General features: G+C 44.2%; 1 protein-coding gene across 8 annotated transcripts in view; it reads right to left on the minus strand.

Annotated features, from left to right (window-relative positions):
• FAM110B (family with sequence similarity 110 member B) overlaps positions 1 to 12,187 on the minus strand; it is a 152,823-nt gene that overhangs the window by 107,266 nt on the left and 33,370 nt on the right. For all 8 annotated transcript variants that reach the window (XM_070630550.1, XM_070630556.1, XM_070630548.1 and 5 more), the window contains exon 2: positions 10,109 to 10,205. The gene's annotated coding sequence lies outside the window, so the exon portion shown is untranslated. The remainder of the gene's footprint in view (positions 1 to 10,108; positions 10,206 to 12,187) is intronic.

Genomic DNA, 12,187 nt, shown 5'->3' on the forward strand with positions numbered 1-12,187 from the left:
ACCCGGCCTGGTGCTCGGGGCGCCCGGAGGGTCCCAGAGAGAGACACGGTGGGCACGGAGGTCTCCCAGCTGCCGTTGCCCGCCCCGTGGGACTAGGGATTGCCGGAGATCTCGGAGAGGACCGGGGCGGGGGATCTTTCAAAGGCGGGTCCGGCGACCCGGTGGGGAAGCGCCAGAGCTCCGCCAGGCAGCAGACAAAACTCTCTGTCTGCCGGTAGCAGAGGGGCCACGCTGAGCATTCAGAGCTCCCGGCAGAGGCCCGGACAGAAGCCCAGAGGGCGGGGCGACCCCCAGCTGCCGTTGCCCGCCCCGTGGGACTAGGGATTGCCGGAGATCTCGGAGAGGACCGGGGCGGGGGAATTTTCAAAGGCCGGATCGGCGACCCGGAGGGGAAGTGCCGGAGCTCCCCCAGGCAGCAGACAAAACTCTCTGTCTGCCGGTAGCAGAGGGGCCACGCTGAGCACTCAGGGCTCCCGGCACAAGCCCGGACAGAAGCCCAGAGGGCGGGGCGACCCCCAGCTGCCGTTGCCCGCCCCGTGGGACTAGGGATTGCCGGAGATCTCGGAGAGGACCGGGGCGGGGGAACTTTCAAAGGCGGGTCCGGCGATCCGGTGGAGAAGCGCCGGAGCTCCGCCCGGGCAGCAGACAAAACTCTCTGTCTGCCGGTAGCAGAGGGGCCACGCTGAGCATTCAGAGCTCCCGGCAGAGGCCCGGACAGAAGCCCAGAGGGCGGGGCGACCCCCAGCTGCCGTTGCCCGCCCCGTGGGACTAGGGATTGCCGGAGATCTCGGAGAGGACCGGGGCGGGGGAATTTTCAAAGGCCGGATCGGCGACCCGGAGGGGAAGTGCCGGAGCTCCCCCAGGCAGCAGACAAAACTCCCTGTCTGCCGGTAGCAGAGGGGCCACGCTGAGCACTCAGGGCTCCCGGCACAAGCCCGGACAGAAGCCCAGAGGGCGGGGCGACCCCCAGCTGCCGTTGCCCGCCCCGTGGGACTAGGGATTGCCGGAGATCTCGGAGAGGACCGGGGCGGGGGAACTTTCAAAGGCGGGTCCGGCGATCCGGTGGAGAAGCGCCGGAGCTCCGCCCGGGCAGCAGACAAAACTCTCTGTCTGCCGGTAGCAGAGGGGCCACGCTGAGCATTCAGAGCTCCCGGCAGAGGCCCGGAGAGAAGCCCAGAGGGCGGGGCGACCCCCAGCTGCCGTTGCCCGCCCCGTGGGACTAGGGATTGCCGGAGATCTCGGAGAGGACCGGGGCGGGGGAACTTTCAAAGGCGGGTCCGGCGATCCGGTGGAGAAGCGCCGGAGCTCCGCCTGGGCAGCAGACAAAACTCTCTGTCTGCCGGTAGCAGAGGGGCCACGCTGAGCATTCAGAGCTCCCGGCAGAGGCCCGGAGAGAAGCCCAGAGGGCGGGGCGACCCCCAGCTGCCGTTGCCCACCAGGTGAGGCTAGGGATTGCCGGAGATCTCGGAGAGGACTGGGGCTGGAGAGAGTTCCAGAGACCCAGCTTAGTAGCCTAGGGGGAAACCTTACAGGCTCACAGAAGCCTTAGGGAAAGCCTCGGCACAGCACCAGTAGAAGGCACCCAGCCGCCAGCCACAAGGCTGGAAGACCCCAGGGCAAAAGCAGCATAGCTAGGTGTACTAACCACAGACTGTAGAAGATGCCAATAGCTCTCCTGCGACCCATAGAGGACAAGTGAGATTTGGTGGGTGCCGACAGCAACCGAGCGACAAATAAAAGTGATCCCACCCCTGGCCGCTGGAAAAGCCCATAACACCGTTGCAGACCCCAAGGAGAGAGCGCATCTAGGTGGGCAACAACAGTAGGCACCTGCAGTCTGAAGCCCCCCGTGACGGCCCCCACGGCAGAGGAGGGAATCCAAAGGGCCACTGTGGCTACGAAGAGGGGCCCAGGCCCAGTTAGCAACTACGGACAGGGTTCCTGGTTGGTGAAGTATAAACAGCTGCTCCCCCCACCGCAGCAGCTGAAACAAGTGAAAGGAGCAACTAAACTCTATCTCCATGCGGAGGCACAAATCAACATCATCAAGCAATATGAAAAAATACATCAAATCTCCAGAACAGAAAGAAAGTAACAAATACACAGAAAACAATCCCAAAGAAAATGAGATATATAACCTAAATGATGATGACTTCAAAACAGCCATCATTAAAATACTCACTGAGTTAAGAGAGAATTCTGACCGACAACTCAACGAGTTCAGGAGCTATGTCACAAAAGAGTTTGATACGATAAAGAAGAACCAAACAGAAATACTGGAAATGAAGAACACAATAGAGGAGATTAAGAAAAATCTAGATGCTCTGAACAGTAGGGCCGATAATATGGAGGAAAGAATTAGCAATTTGGAAGATGGCAATATAGAATTGTTGCAGGCAGAGGAGGAGAGAGAAGCAAGACTTAAAAGAAATGAAGAAACTCTCCGAGAATTATCAGACACAATTAGGAGATGCAACGTAAGGATTATAGGTATACCAGAGGGAGAAGAGAAGGAGAAAGGGGCAGAAAACCTATTCAAAGAAATAATGGCTGAGAACTTCCCAAATCTGGTGAGGGAGATGGATCTTCAGGTGACAGAAGCCAATAGATCTCCAAACTTTATCAATGCAAGAAGACCAACTCCACGCCATATAGTAGTGAAGCTAGCAAAAGTCAACGACAAGGAGAAAATATTAAGGACAGCCAGGCAAAAGAAACTAACCTACAAAGGAACCCCCATCAGGCTATCAGCAGATTTCTCAGCAGAAACTTTACAGGCTAGAAGAGAGTGGAATGATATATTCAAAAATCTGAAGGACAAAAACCTACAGCCGAGAATTCTCTACCCAGCGAAAATATCCTTCAAATACGATGGAGAAATAAAAACTTTCCCAGATAAACAAAAATTAAGGGAGTTCATTGCCACAAAACCTCCTCTTCAGGAAATCCTCAGGAAAACCCTCATTCCTGAAAAATCCAAAAAAGGAAAGGGACTACAAAACCAAGAGCAGAGGAGATAAGTAGAAGGACAACAACAGAGAGTAGCAGCTCTACATCAGAACAGATTAAACCATGGGACGAGAAACAAAGGAAACTGAAGAAAACCGGAAAACAAGACACAAAATGGTAGTGGTAGGCCACCACGTCTCAATAATCACTCTAAATGTAAACGGATTGAACTCCCCAATCAAAAGACACAGAGTGGCAGGATGGATCAAAGAACAAGATCCAACAATATGCTGCCTCCAGGAAACACACCTCAGCCCCAAAGACAAACACAGACTCAGAGTGAAGGGATGGAGAACAATACTCCAAGCTAATAACGAACAAAAGAAAGCAGGTGTCGCTATACTAATATCAGACAAGGTAGATTTCAAAGCAAAACAGATAAAGAAAGACAAAGAGGGACAGTATATAATGATAAAAGGGACTCTCCACCAAGAAGACATAACACTTATAAATATATACGCACCCAACACAGGAGCACCAAAATTTGTAAAGCAACTCTTAATAGATCTAAAAGAAGACATCAACAACAATACAATAATAGTAGGGGACCTCAACACACCATTAACACCAATGGACAGAACATCCAGACAGAAAATCAACAAGGAAATAATAGAATTAAATGAAAAATTAGACCAGATGGACTTAATAGATATATATAGAACACTTCATCCAAAAACAGCAGGTTACACATTCTTCTCAAGTGCACATGGAACATTCTCAAGGATTGACCATATTTTGGGAACCAAAGCAAACATCAATAAATACAAGAGAGTTGAAATAATATCAAGCATCTTTTCTGATCATAACGCTATTAAACTAGAAATCAACTACAAGAAAAAAGCAGAGAAAGGTGCAAAAATGTGGAGACTAAACAACACGCTTCTCAACAAACAATGGATCATTGAAGAAATTAAAGAAGAAATCAAATATTATCTGGAGACAAATGAAAATGAGAACACGACATACCAAATCATTTGGGATGCAGCAAAAGCAGTCCTAAGAGGGAAATTCATCGCAATACAGGCTCACCTCACTAAACAAGAAAAAGCTCACGTAAGCAACCTCAAACGACACCTAACAGAACTAGAAAAAGAAGAACAAACAAGGCCCAGAGTCAGTAGAAGGAGGGAAATAATAAAAATAAGAGCAGAAATAAACGATATTGAAACAAAAAAGACAATAGAAAGGATCAATGAAACAAAGAGTTGGTTCTTCGAAAGAATTAACAAAATTGACAAACCCCTAGCCAGACTCACCAAGAAAAGAAGAGAGAAATCGCAAATTAATAAAATCAGGAATGACAGAGGAGAAATCACAACAGATACCAATGAAATACAAGAGATCATAAGAGAATACTATGAAAAACTATATGCCAACAAATTGAACAACCTGGAAGAAATGGACAAATTCCTAGACTCCTACAATCTCCCCAAACTGAATCAGGAAGAAATGGAGAATCTGAATAGACCAATCACAAGTAAGGAAATAGAAACGGTAATCAAAAACCTCCCCAAAAACAAGAGTCCAGGACCAGACGGCTTCTCTGGAGAATTCTACCAAACATTCAAAGAAGACTTAATACCTATTCTCCTCAAACTGTTCCAGCAAATTGAGAAAGATGGAGAACTCCCTAACACATTCTATGAAGCCAACATCACTCTGATCCCCAAACCTGACAAGGACAACACAAAGAAGGAGAACTACAGGCCGATATCACTGATGAACATAGATGCAAAAATCCTCAACAAAATTTTGGCAAACCGATTACAGCAATACATCAAAAAGATTATACACCATGATCAAGTGGGATTTATACCAGGGACACAGGGATGGTTCAACATCCGCAAGTCAATCAACGTGATACACTACATTAACAAAATGAAAACCAAAAACCACATGATCATCTCAATAGATGCAGAGAAAGCATTCGACAAGATCCAACACCCATTTATGATAAAAACCCTCAGTAAAATGGGTATAGAAGGAAAGTACCTCAACATAATAAAGGCCATATATGATAGACCCACAGCCAACATCATACTCAATGGACAAAAGCTGAAAGCCATCCCTCTGAGGACAGGAACAAGACAAGGGTGCCCACTTTCACCACTCCTATTCAACATAGTTCTGGAGGTGCTGGCCAGAGCAATTCGGCAGGAAAAAGAAATAAAAGGAATCCAAATAGGTAACGAAGAAGTAAAACTCTCGTTGTTTGCAGACGACATGATCTTATACATAGAAAACCCCAAAGAATCCACAGAAAAACTATTAGAAATAATCAACAACTACAGCAAAGTAGCAGGGTATAAAATTAACGTGCATAAATCAGTAGCATTTCTATACACTAACAATAAACTAACAGAAAAAGAACTCAAGAACTCTATCCCATTCACAATAGCAACGAAAAGAATAAAATACCTTGGGATAAACTTAACCAAGGAAGTGAAGGATCTATACAATGAAAACTACAAGACTCTCTTGAAAGAAATAGGCGATGACATAAAGAGATGGAAAGACATCCCTTGCACATGGATCGGAAGAATAAACATAGTTAAAATGTCCATACTACCTAAAGCAATATACAGATTCAATGCTATCCCAATCAGAATCCCAAGAACACTCTTCACAGAAATTGAACAAACAATCCTAAAATTCATATGGGGCAACAAAAGACCGCGAATTGCTAAAGCAATCCTGAGCAAGAAAAACAAAGCCGGCGGAATCACAATCCCCGATTTCAAAACATACTACAAAGCTACAGTGATCAAAACAGCATGGTACTGGTACAAAAACAGGTCCACAGATCAATGGAACAGAATTGAAAGCCCAGAGATAAAACCACACATCTATGGACAGCTAATCTTCGACAAAGGAGCAGAGGGCCTACAATGGAGAAAAGAAAGTCTCTTCAACAAATGGTGCTGGGAAAACTGGACAGCCACATGCAAAAGATTGAAAATTGACCATTCTTTTTCTCCACACACCAAAATAAACTCAAAATGGATCAAAGACCTAAAGATTAGGCCTGAGACAATAAGTCTTTTGGAAGAGAATATAGGCAGTACACTCTTTGACATCAGTTTCAAAAGAATCTTTTCAGACACTGTAACTCCTCAGTTGAGGGAAACAATAGAAAGAATAAACAAATGGGACTTCATCAGACTAAAGAGCTTCTTCAAGGCAAGGGAAAACAGGATTGAAACAAAAAAACAGCTCACTAATTGGGAAAAAATATTTACAAGCCACTTATCCGACAAAGGGTTAATCTCCATAATATACAAAGAACTCACACTGCTTAACAACAAAAAAACAAACAACCCGATCAAAAAATGGGCAGAGGACATGAACAGACATTTCTCAAAAGAAGATATGAATATGGCCAATAGACACATGAAAAGATGTTCATCATCGCTAATCATCAGGGAAATGCAAATCAAAACTACACTAAGATATCACCTTACCCCCGTTAGATTGGCAAAAACATCCAAAACCAAGAACGACAAATGTTGGAGGGGTTGTGGAGAAAGAGGAACCCTCATACACTGTTGGTGGGAATGCAAACTGGTACAGCCACTATGGAAAACAGTATGGAGATTTCTCAAAAAGTTAAAAATAGAAATACCCTATGACCCAGCCATCCCATTACTGGGTATCTATCCCAAGAACCTGATATCAGATATCTCAAGAGTCCGTTGCACCCCTATGTTCATTGCAGCATTATTTACAATAGCCAAGACGTGGAACCAGCCTACATGCCCAGAAACTAATGATTGGATAAAGAAGATGTGGTATATATACACAATGGAATACTACTCAGCCATAAAAAAAGACGAAATTGGCCCATTCACAACAATGTGGATGGACCTCGAGGGTATTATGTTAAGCGAAATAAGTCAGTCAGAGAAAGACGAACTCTATATGACTCCACTCATAGGTGGAAATTAGTATATTGAGAAGGAGATCTGATTGGTGGTTACCAGGGAAAAGGGGGGGTGGGGGGAGGGTACGGAGGGGGAAGTGGTGTACCCACAACATGACTAACAAAAATGTACAACTGAAATCTCACAAGGTTGTAATCTATCATAACATTAATAAAAAAAAAAAAAAAAAAAAAAGAAATCTGTGGGGATTAGAATTTTCTTAATTTTATGCAAATTTTTGGAGCTGGCCTTTTTGTGACATGGTCTTCATATTTGAGAATAAACAGCGAAGGCCATACAATGCCTCTTCATTGTTCAAAAAAAAAAAAAAAAAAAAAAAAAGAATGATGAAAGAAAGGCATTATCTAATGAGAGAGACCAAAATAATTACGTATATATATTGTGATCAAAGACACATGTAGGCTAACGGAGGCTAATGTTATTCAAGAGCTAACATCCTTATTAAGTTAGTTTTAAAATTTCATAAAAATCCAAGAAAATACTGCCCTTTATATTTAAAAAGTGGACACTGACAAAAATAAAAGGATTATAGGAGTATATAACTCAACTATTCACTCCAGTTGTCAATCATAACCAAACTCTTTATGAACTAACTTGTGACCAAAGTGTAGACAATGATGTAATAAACTAAGGATGAGATTTTAAACAACATAAGTTGCTAATAAATACATCCTGTCTGGTTGGCAAACTGAACTTGTAGCGGTTCTTGTCTACTACTGTTTGAGATTAGCCAGCATTTGGGGTCACAATATCTGTCCCATTCTGAACACATCTGCTGCTAATGCTACTGTTATTTTACCATTGTCACTCAGTGATACCACTCATTGAGTTCACTATGTGCCCGGTACAATGCATTTTATATACACCACTTCATTTAATGCTTATAGCAACCCTGAGAAGTAGATATTATTATCTCCATTCCACAGAAGATGATAGTAACAAAAGCTATTAACATGCATTAAATATTTCCCATGTGTCAGTCTGTGTAGCAACTCACTCATTCAACGTTCACACAAGCCTATGACACGGGTACGACTATTATCCTGATTTGACAGATGAAGAAACAGAGGCATAGAGAGTAAACAGCTATCCCGACGTCACATATGTTATATGTGGCAGAGTCTAGATGCTCACCCAGATCCTACAAAGGCCAAAGCCATACTCTCACCCACCAACTCCGAGGAGTCTGGTTCTCCAGGCCTGCCCTCTGTCTCACGGATGAGAAGAGTTACCACAGCAGACAAGAGGGGACCAGGGCTGGTTTGGCCAGAGCTGGACCACCCAATCCACAAGCCAATTCATAAACCTGCCTGGGACCTCCCCTAAGTTTCCTTGAAGAAACTCACAATAAGAAAACTGAAGTCCTGCCTCAAAGCTGGCACAGCTCAATGTCCCAGGAGCACATGACCTAAAGGCCAGGGCTTCTAACTGACCAGAGCACAAGGCATCATAGAACAATGAGCCTTGGTCTGGGCAGATGCCCTACGTCCATTCAACGGTCATCGTCGCTGCGTAGTTACTATGGCCCACTATGTGCCAGACCACACTAGGCTCTCTGTTAGCGCGCTAAACAAGCCTGAGCGACTGACAGCGGAGGAAACAAACTGGGTAAACGGTGGAACAAGGGCTGTAGGAATCACAGCAAATCGTTTTTGGATAGAGTGGGGGCATCAAGTGTGGGGAAGGGGCCAATTCTCAGGTATGTGAGGAGGCAAACAAAGGCTAAAGGAAAAAGATCATAGGGGAGCCAGGTCTTGGAAGTAAGGTGATGCTCCTACATCCCAGGAGGGAGCCAGGAAGCCATGGTAAGTAGCAGTCCCATTAGGAGGAAGACAACTGGAAATCAACCAACTAACAATTGTCAACTTAAGAACAGACAGAGGCACGATGAAGAAATGACACTAGTCTCAAGAGCCATGCTGGAGTGGACATACCACAAAAGAGGTTTTCAGCTTAGGGAGAAGTTCCACCCACCCAGCACCCAAAACAAGGGTGCTCGCCTTGACTGGGCAACACCTGGGTCCAGGTTCTCCACTGAATAGTAGAATGACTAATGCATTATTAATGCAATGAGAAGTAAGTGGCAGCTCGACTACAAAGTGACTACAAGACACCACCAAAATGAACCAAGTACGTGGGGACACCACTGGCCCCCAACTCACGGAAATTGACGTTTCAATTAGCAAGGGCCAAGAACAAGAAAGAAATGAGGTGCTATTTTTAGCAGAAATTATGAAACCATCTTTACGCCAAATATTTTTGCTCACTGGGTTAAGGCACTTATTACAGACTGCACAGCTTTATTAACAACATTGGCATGGAGAAGAAAATAATTAAGGTGTGTGCACCCAAATTTAACCAGGATTATCTCTGGGGAGTAGTGGCTTTAGCGTTGATAGTCACATTCTATGCTATAGATCGGTAACATTTTAATTTTTTTGCAACATATGTACTATGTTAGTTGGCTGGAAAAAATATACCAGGACTCATGCCAAGTGAGAATATTTGCAATTTCACTAGTCAGAAGACAGTACCCTGATGCTGCTTTACTTGTCCCCAAGAGTGACCGAGATTTTAACAGTCCAAATTAGGAAGGTTCAATATCCTTGAAGTCGCAGAAGAAGCCACTGCAGGCAAACACCCAGGCCGCTTCCAAGAGAGCCGGAGAAGTGCAAGCATTTCAGGGCCAGCAGGGAGAGAGCGAGCTAGGGGCAGGAGCTGAGGCCAGCCTGGCAGCCAGATAGCAGAGCAGTGGTCAGGGAGGCGGCCACCTTCACTGAGCTGGTTTTGGCCAAGCCCTCCCATTCCTGCCCCGGCGTGGGAGATAGGGATGAAGAGTGTGTGCCCAGAACAGTGCCCGGCACAGGACAGACTCCACAAATGTTTGCTGAATGAATACAGAGAAAGGAGGGAGGGGAGCGGAGGGAGGGAGCAGAGGAGGAGAGGAGAGAAAGCTGACGGAGAGAAGGAGGAAGGAAGAGAATGGAGGCAGAAGAGGAGGGGAAGGAGGGAGGGAGAGTAAATAGGAATGGACAAGGGAGGGGACAATCAGGGAGGGGGACACCTAAACCATACTCAAAAAATAAAAGGTTGTATTTGCTTTATAACCATCAGAGTTATACATGAATTTAATAACATAATTTTTAACATGTAATTACCTTTTATTTCCTTTTCAGGTCTTAGAGAGTCTTGTCAACTTCCGATTCAAGACCAGAAAGAACAGGACAGGTGCTCTGGATGTCCAGTTGGGGATTTCTAAAGGAAAAGGACACATATTAAAAATTATTCTGGAGACTAAAAACGATTAATTTTTAAAGTATCATTAAATGAAACCAATTTTCACTTAATAACAGACAGATCATATTTCCTAATATACCTGGGAAAAAATTGGGTCTAAAAGCCTCTTTCAAATATAGTTGCTCTAGCAAACTTTAAATTGATTCTAGAAGGAAACAAAAATCAACCCTAGGGTAGGCTTTGTTCGTGCATTTAATGGAAAACAAACCCAAGGAGCCTGTGTACTGCCATCAGCTGTGGAGACGCCGGGGTGCCTCCGCACCCCCGGAACCACCACATCCTCTAGTTCACAAAATCAGGCAGGAAAGGATGCAGCCTCCTCGCAGACAACTGTCTAACTGGGGAGGGAAACAGAGAGACTACACTTCAGAAACTCTGTTAATGGTTGAAGGGGAATAATATGTTACAAATCAGCATCTCATCTTGTCTTGTTTTCCAAATGCAGTTCCAACAGCAACTCATAAGCACGCACCTAGTCGTCCTGGGACTCCCCTCCCCGGAGCAAGGACAGACCTTGGAGGCTACACCGCCCCAAATGAAATACAACATTTCATTTCCAGGAAGGAAACAATTAACCTTGACCGGGCACACACTCAAGCTCAGAAACAACGTGACTCCGCTTTACAAAGAGGGAACAAACTGAGGCTTTCTGAACGGAGTCGTGTCGCCAGGTCTGTCTGACACGTAAAGCTTTTTACTATATTTGGAGACACTTGAATGAATCAGGAAAGTGATTGTTATCTGGACATCTGGCAACGCAAAAGAAAATATCACGGTGGAAGATTTAACCGTCTTCTCCTCTGGCATCTGCTCTCGTCGTATGCCATCAGTCGAAATAACTACCTCTTTATGTTGACTTGAAAGTGGGAGCTAGCAGGTAGGGAAGGAAAATGCTCTGATTGCAGTAGCTATCTTTTTTGTTGAGATTTACTCAATATTTTGCATGGTCACAGGAGTAATACACAGTGAAATATTTTAAGGAGGCACTTGGGACTTCCACAGATGATGGCTAACAACCACTTCATTAACATCGATGCCAGCTTCCCGACCATCGTGATCTCCTTTCTGGAGTGATGTGTAATGAACCATATGCCAGGAGTTTATCAGTAAGGCTGCAAATCTTGACCTAGATTTTGTACAGCCTCAAAAAAATGAAAAGAAAGCCTGAAAATGTCTATTTAAGTAACAAGACTGATACCTCCCACTCTCACATTTAAAACACTTTCAAAACAATCTACTTTCCCCTGTCCCATGACCTAACAATGTTCAACAAGAACATAAAGCAAAAACTAGTACTAGATTAAAATAAAAATAAAAACTCCAATTTCTATGGCTCTTTTTGATTGCTTACTACCGGCAATTTAACATTTTATTTTCTCTGCCTGCTGAAACATATGGGATTCCAGGAATTCAAATGAATAATATCACACACACTTAACAAGACGTTGGAGAGATTTTAATCCAAAATACCTTTGGGCCCAATTGAAATTGATTGTGACTCACGATAACAAAGTAAAAAGGTTTGTATTTCACTATTTTGCAACCAGTATTTTTTGTTTTTCCCTAAAATTCTATCAAAAATTCCTTTTCATCTTTATCATCAGTTTTGCCTTTTCTTTCTCATACTTTTGAAAAGAGAAAGTAACAGAGCTGAACCCTTACTCTAATGATTCAGATAGAAAAGTCATACAATTTTGATTGGAATGGAGAATAATACCACCTATGAAGAATTTGATGATTGGATTTATCTTCAAAGTTGCCATGTGATATCCAAACCATCCTAATAAAAATAAGTCACAGCACATATTCTTGAAGCTAAGGGATCATCTTCTGCTCCAATCTACTCATCTCATATCTGAAGACATGAAAGCCCAGAGTGGTCAAATGACCTCTCCAAAGTCACAGAGCTAAGCTGGTCCTAGATCTCAGACTTCCTAGGT

The sequence above is a fragment of the Equus przewalskii genome, chromosome 8 (assembly GCF_037783145.1).
Source record: "Equus przewalskii isolate Varuska chromosome 8, EquPr2, whole genome shotgun sequence".
NCBI classification, from domain to species: domain Eukaryota; kingdom Metazoa; phylum Chordata; class Mammalia; order Perissodactyla; family Equidae; genus Equus; species Equus przewalskii.